The 9,753-nt window shown below is 48.8% G+C and overlaps 1 long non-coding RNA gene across 1 annotated transcript; it reads left to right on the top strand.

Moving 5' to 3' along the window:
• The first annotated feature begins 5,843 nt into the window (after positions 1 to 5,843).
• LOC138748069 (uncharacterized) lies at positions 5,844 to 8,239 on the top strand. The gene is made up of 3 exons (XR_011347775.1): positions 5,844 to 6,249; positions 6,688 to 7,017; positions 7,302 to 8,239. It is a non-coding gene; the product is annotated as an uncharacterized lncRNA (long non-coding RNA).
• The last annotated feature ends 1,514 nt before the right edge of the window (positions 8,240 to 9,753 follow it).

Below are 9,753 nucleotides of genomic sequence, written 5' to 3'. Positions count from 1 at the left end.
ATTGCAGTCGAGATTCCGAACTAAAAACAGAAATTGCTGCCGGCGCACAGCGGGGTGGAGTGAGCAGAGCTGACAAGATAACGTTTTGTCACAACTGGAAGGTTTTATTGATGAAGAGCAGTTGAAAAGAGACAGGACAAAGGACACATTCAAACACAGACACACACAAAGGCAGAAATACACACAGACATCGATGCATGTAATTACACAGAGAACAACATAAATGGAAGTGCAAAGACACACACACAGACACACACACACACATTCCCACACACACACACATTCCCACACACACATGCACACACACCCACATACACACATTCCCCCACACACACACCCACATTCAAAGACACATTCCCACACACACACACACATTAAAGACACATATAAAGACAGAACTGACGTTTCGGGCTTGATAGGGAAAAATGTTGGCAGGCATCTGAACACACGCACATACATTCATGTTGCGCACATGCACACACGCTCACACACACACAGTCATGAATATGTGCACTTACATACATAGCAATGCAGAGAAAAGGACGCACACACATAGATAAATATTTTTAAATCTGTCCCTTTTCACTAAGACACAGAGGCAGGGATATGCAGACAATGTGATATGTGCACATCCAAATACATGGGTTTAAACGTTCACAGATGCAAGAGATAGAATGAGGGAGTTTGGTTATTTGTGAAGAACCAAGTTACAGGAGAAGGTTAAACAGGTTGGGACTTTATTTCCCGGAGCGTAGAAGAATGAGGGGGGGATCTGATGGAGGTGTACAAAATTAGGAGGGGTATAGACAGAGTAAATGAAGCAGGCTTTTTCCACTGAGATACAAACAAGAGGACATGGATTAAGTATGAAAAGGGGAAAAGTTTAGGGGGATCATTTAGGGGAACTTCACACAGAGAGTGGCATGAGTGTGGAACGAGCTTCCAGCTGAATTGGTAAACGCTGGCTCAATTTTTCCATTTAAGAAAAATTTGGACTGGTACATGAATGGGAGGGAAATGGTCTGGATGCAAGTCAGTAGGTCTTGGCATAAAAATAGTTATGCACAGACTGGAAGGGCTGAAGGGCCCCATTTCTGTGCTGAAGTGTTCAATGTTGCAAATAAATGCATAAATAAATAGACAATCCAACATTTGGATGCCCTACTGCTGTAAAAATATAAGAATATTTAAACCACCAATTCCCACCAATGGAAGACTGCATTTTGTGATAGATACAGCAGGGAATGGCTAAGAGTGGGAGAGATTGGGGAAGGAGGAGGGGGCAGGAAGTAGGGAAAGCTGCTGTCAACAGGAGCAGATAGATAACTCGTCTCGAGGACATCTAGTTGCCCATTTAAAAGGCGGAAAACTAAACCAGTGGGCCACAGTTGTGGAGCCCTGCTAGAGCTGACTACAAGGCCAAATACCCAGCTGTCAGGTTAACTCCACCTGACAACAGAGCACAGTAACTGTTCCCCCACTGTTAAACCTCGAACAGCCAGACAGCCTGGCTTGATGGCAAATGACTTTCAATTTGATGCAGCACTGACAATAATACTGGCTTCGGTGGGGAGGGTTCCCTGAAATCCCCGGGACAAAGACCTTCCCTCCACGTTGTAGAGCAGGAACACACCACAAATGAATCAGAGGAAGCTTACAGCTGAGAGGTGAGGGGGGCCATTCAGCCCATCCTGGGTCATGCTGGTCACAATGGACCAGATTTATCCCACATCAGATTTCAGATTTAATGTCAGTGTACATGTACGACATCACATAATCCTGAGATTCTTTCATCCTGTGGGTGACAGCATAAAAGAAATCTGTACTCAACGCATACATATAAACAAATAAATAAATGTAAACAAACTGACTGTGCAATACAGAGAGAAAAAAAAGAAATCAATCAAGTGAGAGTCCTTAAATGAGTCTCTGATTGAGTTTGTCGTTGAGGAGTCTGATGGTGGAGGGGGAGCAACTGTTCCTGAACCTGGTGATGCGAGTCTTGTGGCACCGACACCTCTTTCCCGATGGCAGCAGCGAGAACAGAGCGTGTGCCGGGTGGTGTGGATCCTTGATGATCGCTGTTGTTCTCCGATGGCAGCTTTCCCCTGTAGACGTTCTCGACGGTGGGGAGGGTTTTAACTGCGATGTCCTGGGCTGTATCCACTACCTCTTGCAGGGCTTTACGGTCAGGAGTATTGGTGTCCCCATACCAGACCGTGATGCAGCCGGTCAGCACATTTTCAAACCACACGGATCATTCCTGGCTTAGCAGGTCATGGGTTAAGTTGCTGCCCCACATCCCCAATTACCCAGTTTCAGTCTCATTTCCTACCTTGATGAAGCGTCAGTGATATGGATGCAGTGAGACCGGCTGAGTTCCTCCAGCATCTCTGTGCTTCCACTGCAATCACATTGTCTGCAGACATTTGTGGTAGAAATGTCTCACCCCGGGTCAATGCCTAGACTTGCCATAGACATACTGGTCAATGGGAATTTGGGCTGCTATTAAGTGCCCCCCAGGGTGTAAGTAAGTGGTAGAATCCAGAGAGAAAGAATTTAAGTAGGAATGTGGGGACAATAGGTTGCAGGAGAATTTTGTGGGGGGGGGGGGAGGGAATGATCTCAATGGGCTAAATGACAAGGAAATGTAGTAGGGAAATATGAAATGTCTCTAAATAACTCCAGCTGGTTATAGCACCTGTACTTGGTGAGGAGTTTGAGGAGACTTGGCATGTCACCAAAGACCCTTGCAAGTTTGTACCACGGAGAGCGTACTGACCCTATCTGGTACAGAGGTGCCAAAGCACAGGACAGGAAAAGGCTCCAGAGAGTTGCGAACTCAGCCTCCACTCTATTGAGGGCACCTACAACAGGAGGTGCCTCACGGAACAGCATCCATCTATGCCTAGGCCCTGCTCTCTTCACACCGCTTCCGTCGGGTAGGAGGTTACAGGAGCCTGAAGTTGAGTGCCCAGTGACACAAGGACGACTTCTTCCCCTCCGTCATCAGATTCCTGAGGTGGCTTGGGAGGAATTGTTAGAGCAGCTTGCACACACGCTCATTTCAAAACAGAATTTTGGCAGGACTTTTGCAGAGTAGCAACATTTTGTGCCCGGGAGAGGATGTGATCTTTGCAGGCAAGGGACAGAACAGTTTTGCTCTCAGAGAGGGAGGGTGTGAAACAGAGAGAGAAGGAGTCACAGAAATCAGTTCCTGAGGGACAAGCTGGCAAACTTTGGAAGGCTGCCCAGTCAAAGGAGAAGACTGACGGTCTGAAAGGTGACCTGAAAGAAAGAGGATCATCTGGAGAACCCTGAAGGCGGCAAGTTTCGTCAGCAAGACTGATTGAGAAGAAATCAGTTGCAGATGTCCTGGAAAAGGAACCTCTCTCTGAAAACCAGCAAGAACCCTCCTGGGTGGCCACCATTTGCCTGTTAAGCACCAAAGCCTGGTGAACTTTGTTAATGCTAACTTCTGTGCGCAGTACCAGAATTGCCTGCAACCAGTGAGATTGGACTGTGATCCAAAGAACTTTTCCAATCTTAAATGTACATCACACACACCTGCGATTAGTATTAGAGGGAGGATTAAGTGGGTTAGGTAGGTTAAGTAAGTAGGTTAAGTAATAAGTTAAATTCTGTTTTCTTGTTCAATTATAATTAAAAACTACTTTTGTTTAAGTAACCCTTTGTGTTAATGGTGCATATCAATTGGTGCTGGTTTTTGGGACTCCATGACAGGGACGATGATCTCACTTTCCCTTCTTTTGCACTATTTGTGTGTTTTTAAAATGTAATTTATAGCAATATTTGCACCGTGACGCTGCCACAAAACAACAAATTTCGTGACATGTTCAGGACAATAAATTTTGATTCTAGTGTTTTTTTTTTAAATATATTTTGGGAAGGAAAGATTTGCAATTCTCTCGCACTTAAGGATGAACAGCCAGTTATTGTTCTGTTCTAACCACACAGTTGTAATGTGTGAAGTGCAGCCGCAAACTTGTACACAGCGTAGTTCTGTACCCTGTAGGGAGGGTGAAAGTGTTTCTATTTACATGGTGAACCTCACCATCCTGAATCCCAACAGGAGACACCTTCCATGAATGTTTGATAAGGAAAACAATAAGTCCTAGGAGCAGAAATAGGCCATTCAGCCCATCGGGTCTGCCCCGCCATTTAATCACGAGCTGATCCATTTTCCCCACTCAGTCCCACCTCCCGGCCACCTCCCTGTAAACTTTGATGCCCTGGCTCATCAAGAACCTATCAAACTCCATCTTAAATACACTCACAGGCGGTGTAGTGATTAGCGCATCGCCTTTACAGCACCCGGGGCTCTGGTCTGAAAGGAGTCAGTACGTTCTCCCTGTGTTTTTGCGGGGGATCTGCTTTGCTCCCACCGCTTGAAACGTACTGGGGATGTAGGCTAATGGGGTGTAAATTGGGCATCACGAACATATGGGCCGAAATGGCCCTTTTAACCGTGCTGTGTGTCTAAATTTAAATATTTGATTAGTGGGGGCATCTAAGGTTGAACCTCGTGAGTAGGGCTTGAGGGGTGGGGGAGGATTGATCAACTCATTTTAAGAATGGTAGAGCAGACTTGATAGGCCTGTTTCTGCTCCTATACCTTGTGTGAGAGTGGAGAGGCAAGATCTGTTTACCTCCAGAGGAATGATAACATGATTGAGGTATATAAAACTGCAGAAAACTTCTCGCCATACTTAAAGCCACTTTTAGATGGCCAGAATACCTGGCTGTTGGGTGGCAACCTGAAAGTGGAGAACCCAGCCAGGAGGAGCACTTACCTAACCCTCCTCCTGCAGGTATATTCTCCAGCTCGGAGAAATCCCCCCCATTGCACCTGAAAGCAGCACCAGGCAAAGCGGCTTTCAGCTTTCAGGCGCCTAGAGGTCCCCGCTGCCTGACAGTCCCCCAGAGCTGGACATCACTGCAGATGTCACTGGCCGCCCCAGCCCTGACATCCCACTCGGGCCACCCCAGCCCTGATGTCCCGCGCCAGACTCTCGAGCCCCATAGTCTCGCGCTAGCCTCTACAACCCCATATCCCTGCACTGGGGGTCTGTCAGGCAGCGGGGAGGGGGCTGTCAGGCAGCAGGAAGGCGAGCTGTCAGATGGCTGCCCCTGCCCCGACTCAGGGGCCGGCGTTTGCTCCATGGCACCTCTCCCCGTTTCGGACCTTTCAGGTGGCAGAACACCGCCTTCAGCGTTGCCACCTGAGTGTCCCTTCGCAGACACCCCGGAACCGCATTCTCCAAGCGATTCCATCTGAAAGCGGATTAAGGTAGCTAACACCAGAGGACATGGATGTGAGGGAGACCTTTCTCTCCCAGGACATGGTGAGTACCTGGAAGAGTGCTGGAAGCAGCATCGCTGGATGAGCACTTGACTCGCCCAGGCTTAGAAGGGCTGTCGTATATGAAACATAAAACACTGCAGATGCTGAGAATGTCGTTAAAAACACACACAGCGATGCAGGAAGAACTCAGTCAGTCTCGCAGCATCCACAGGAGGTAAAGATAGATATTGTGATACGAGGCCTGCCATTTGCTTACACCTTGGAGAAAGGGATCAGGCCCAAAACTTCAGTAATATATCTTTACCTCCTAGGGTGGAACGGTTGGCGTAGTGGTTAGTGCAGCAATTCAATGGCGCCAGCAATCGGGGGTTCGAATCCCGCGCGGTCAGCAAGGAGTTTGTACGTTCTCCCCGTGTCTGTGGATTTTCCCCCGGGGTGCTCCGGTTTCCTCCCACTGTTCGAGAAGTATCGGGGGTTGTAGATTAATTGGGCAGCACAGACCAGTGGGGCACGCATCTAAAATTTTTTTAAAAATTAGATTTAAAAACTTTAGATGTCGTGAGACCGGCTGAGATCCTCCCACTTTTCTGTGTTTTTATTGGAAGGCTACATAGCGAGTGGGGTTAAGAAGGAGCGTGATGGGTCGATTGGCCTGCTTCCATGCTGCAGGCCAAGCGAACCAGTGAGTATTAAGGAACCTTTCCCACACCACCTTTGCCATCCACAGGGGTTTTAACGTGGCTGCAGCTCACATAGCTCCAACCCTCATGCATCCGATCTCTGTTGGATATAATGTGGCCCCTTGCTGGCTCCAGCTTTCCTAACCAGCGCACGAATAAAATGGCAGCACAGAAGGATAACAGGATCAATTCAAGAAAAATAAATACCTGAAATAAATCTTCCTCAGCAAGAATACCCTAAAGGTATGTTCAGATGTGTTCATAGCAGCACATAATTTCATTTTAAATTCAATCATTAGCTTTTTATCTAAACATATTTTTTTTTAATCTTGTAAATCTGACATAACCAGATAGGTCTTTCAATTCCTTTCAATCTTTTGATGATGTGGCTATTGATATTTTGTTCATCTGTGTTGATGAATCCTCTCTCTCTCTCACACACACACACAGACACACACAGACACACACAGACACACACAGACACACACACGCTCTCTTACTTTCCCTTTCTCTCACCTTCTCTCTCTCCCCCTCTCTTTTTATCCCACTGCTCCGTTGCATCTCACACAGTCCTCCTCTCCCCTTCCTACCCTCCAGCGTTACACGTCTAAAATGGGAAAAGACGGCCAGGTGGTTGGAGGAGAGTTTGCAGGGGTCGTAACTCAACGCCTATTTGAATAGGTGGAACATCCCCGTTGACTCCTGAGGATGTAGGACAGCAGAAAGTGGAGAAGGAGACTCGTGATATGTGAACTCCCAGGACAGTCCACTCCATCGCCGTCCCACCAGTGAATACTGGGGGTTCCCCTGGCTTCACCGTGCAGTCCCCACCATGGGTGAGCCAGGTGGCCTTAGAGGGGGTGGGTTGGGATGTCGTGTGGCGATGCATTTTTCCCTCTGTTGATGCAGGCGTGTTCCCAATGCACGATGTCAAGTGTCTTGCCATCTCCAAGCCTGCGGAACCCGTGTAGAAGGAACCTCTCCTCGCCCCAAGGGACTACCCAACTAGAGGTATTGGTGTGTGTGCCATTGCCTGTGTTTCTGTCTGTCTCTGTCTCTCCCTGTGAGCCTCCCAATTGACCGACACCCCCAGTACAATTTGAAGGGTGGGAGGAAACCGGAGCACCCGGACGAAGCCCTCGCCAACGTTTCTCCCATTCTTCCTCTCTGACTGTCCAAATACTTTGTCCCGTTTTTAAATGGTAAAACCGTCTGTCTCTCCTTTGTCTCGTTTTCATCTTCGTATTACCGTCCACTCTCTCTCCTCTTTTGACCTTTCTTTTCTTTGTCCTCAGTGCTAGTCAACAAGCTCAAACCCCTGGGCCTCCGCACCCCTCTCTCTGCAACTGGACTTCCTCATCGGAAGACCACAGTCAGTAGGAATCGGAAACGGCGGCTCCTCCTCGCTGATGATCAGCACAGGCCCATCTCAAGTCCGCATGCTCGGCCCACTCCTCTATACCTGTGGCCACATGGCCAGGCACAATTCAAATGCCGACCCACAGTCGTCAACAGTCGCAGACAGCAATGAGGAAGCGTGCAGGAGGGAGATAAATCAGTTAGTTGAGTGGTGTCATAACAACATCCTTGCACTCGAACGTTAACAAGCCAAGGAGCTGATAGTGGACTTCAGGAGAACATAAACAAGAGGTCAGCAAGGGAAAGGGTTAAGAGCTCAAGTCCTGGGTGTCAACACCTCCGAGGATCTGTCCCGGAGCCTCCACGTTGATGCAATCACGAAGGAGGCCAGCCAGCGGCTATACTCTGTGAGGTGTTTAAGGAGATTCAGTTCATCGCCAAACACGCTTGAAAACTTCTACAGGTGGAGTGCATTCTGGCTGGTTGCATCACTGCCTGGTGCGGAGGCGCCAACGCTCAGGACAAGGAAAGGCTACAGAGTTGTTAACTCGGCCGGCGACATCAGGGGCGCCAAGTCTTCACTCCGTTAAGGTCATCTACAAGAGATGCAACCAGCCTCTCTCCTCAAGGACCCCCAGCACCCAGGCCATGCCCTCCGCACACTGCTGCCATCGGGAAGGAGGTGCAGGAGCCTGAAGACGAGCGCCCAGCAGATCAATAACAGCTTCTACCCCTCCGCCATTAGATTTCTCACTTTCTCTTTTTTCCCCCCACAAATTGATTTATTTTTAAACGTAATTTATAGCTCTGTAATACTGCCACAAAGCAGCAAATTTGTGACATGTTCATGGCAATAAATTCTGATTCTGTTTTACATTTGAGTCTCTCTCTTGTTTGCCCACATTCTCCCTGCTCCCAGTCCAAGCCCCATCCAACTCTCGGCTTGGGTTCTGAATATACTCCGGCACGAGAACTGCCCTGGATATTCCTGGACAAGGTGGCGGGATAGATCAGTCAGGGTCTGTGCTCCTCATGGGTCCTGAGGGACTCCATTCTGCTGAATGACTAAGCCTCCGGTTAGAGCTGAACGAAGGGAAGCCCCCTGGGCTGTAAGCACTGGAGAGCAGCTGGCGGAGGGGAGGGGAGCAATCATTTAGATACCAGGTCGAGATGAAGCTGACAAATGAGTGGGAATGAGCAGCCCTTTGTCCTGTGCAGTTGAATGTTGCTCAATAATATTGCAGTACGTTAAGAGCTGGCCATAATTCGTGGGGTCCCCTGAGCCGTCCCATCCTGCACAAAGATTCAGCCTTCAAAAGACGAATGACCGAATCACCAAGAGACCCTCCCTCACACCCTGAGACCCCGGGGTTGGTGGACTCTCGGAGGGAGGGTGTGCCCTGGACTTGCGCCATATCCTCCAGGCTAGAGAGAGAGAGAAAGAGAGAGAGAGAGAGAGAGAGAGGGGAAAAAATGTTTCCAGGAGAGACTCAGGTCAATTGGTTTCCTGTCTGACACAGTTAAGTACATGCACACATCCTGCACTGACCGTCATGTGTCATCTCTCATCTCTCCCTCAGTGCAGGGTCTGGTTATTATCAACATGCTCTCTAACTCTCCCAAACAGTATCTCTTTCACTCTCTCCTCTCTCCTCCCCCTTTTCTCTCCTCTTTTCTCATTCTCCCCTTTCTATCCCCTCTCCTGCCTCATTCTCCTTCTCCCTTTACCTCTTGCTTCTCCTTTCTCTCTCTCTCCCTCCTTTCCCCTTTCTCTCTCCCCTCTTTCCCCTCTCCTCTCTCCCCTCACCTTTTACATTCCCCCTCTCTCCTCTTCCCTACCCCTCTCCCCTTCCCTTCCCTCACTCCCCCTCTCCCTACACTCACAGGTACACCCGTTTGCCTAATTCCTCCCTCCATCCTGCTAGCTGTCTCTCTGCACCTTCCCTTTCCCTCTCAGATTCCTCCTTTCTGTCTCCCTCCCCCTCTCACTTTCTCTCTCCCTCTCTATCCCCCTCATTCTCTCCCTCCCCCTCTCATCCGCACAGATGACCCAGTTCCTCTCTCCATCCTGATATCTCTTCCCAGCGTTTTTCCCTCTCCCCCCCCACCCCCCTCTCCTCTTTGTTTCTCTTTATGCAAATGCTCTGCTGTCTTTCCATCACTGACCCAGGTGCCAGGAAAACATCATTCCCTGAGAAGCCTTTTGGGAAATAGTGGAAGGGAAATAAAATGCAAATGAATCCAATCCCACCCCCAGACCTCTGAAGGATCTGGGAGTACTTCAGTAATTGCTTTGAGGTGAAGCAATAGTGGTTTTCTGCGCTTTGCGGAACAAGATCCCGCAAAACTCTGCCAAGCTACACTTCTCGTGGGGGGCTACGACAGAAT

The sequence above is a fragment of the Narcine bancroftii genome, chromosome 13, assembly GCF_036971445.1.
Source record: "Narcine bancroftii isolate sNarBan1 chromosome 13, sNarBan1.hap1, whole genome shotgun sequence".
Lineage (NCBI taxonomy): Eukaryota > Metazoa > Chordata > Chondrichthyes > Torpediniformes > Narcinidae > Narcine > Narcine bancroftii.
This window is presented reverse-complemented; position numbering and strand designations above follow the sequence as displayed.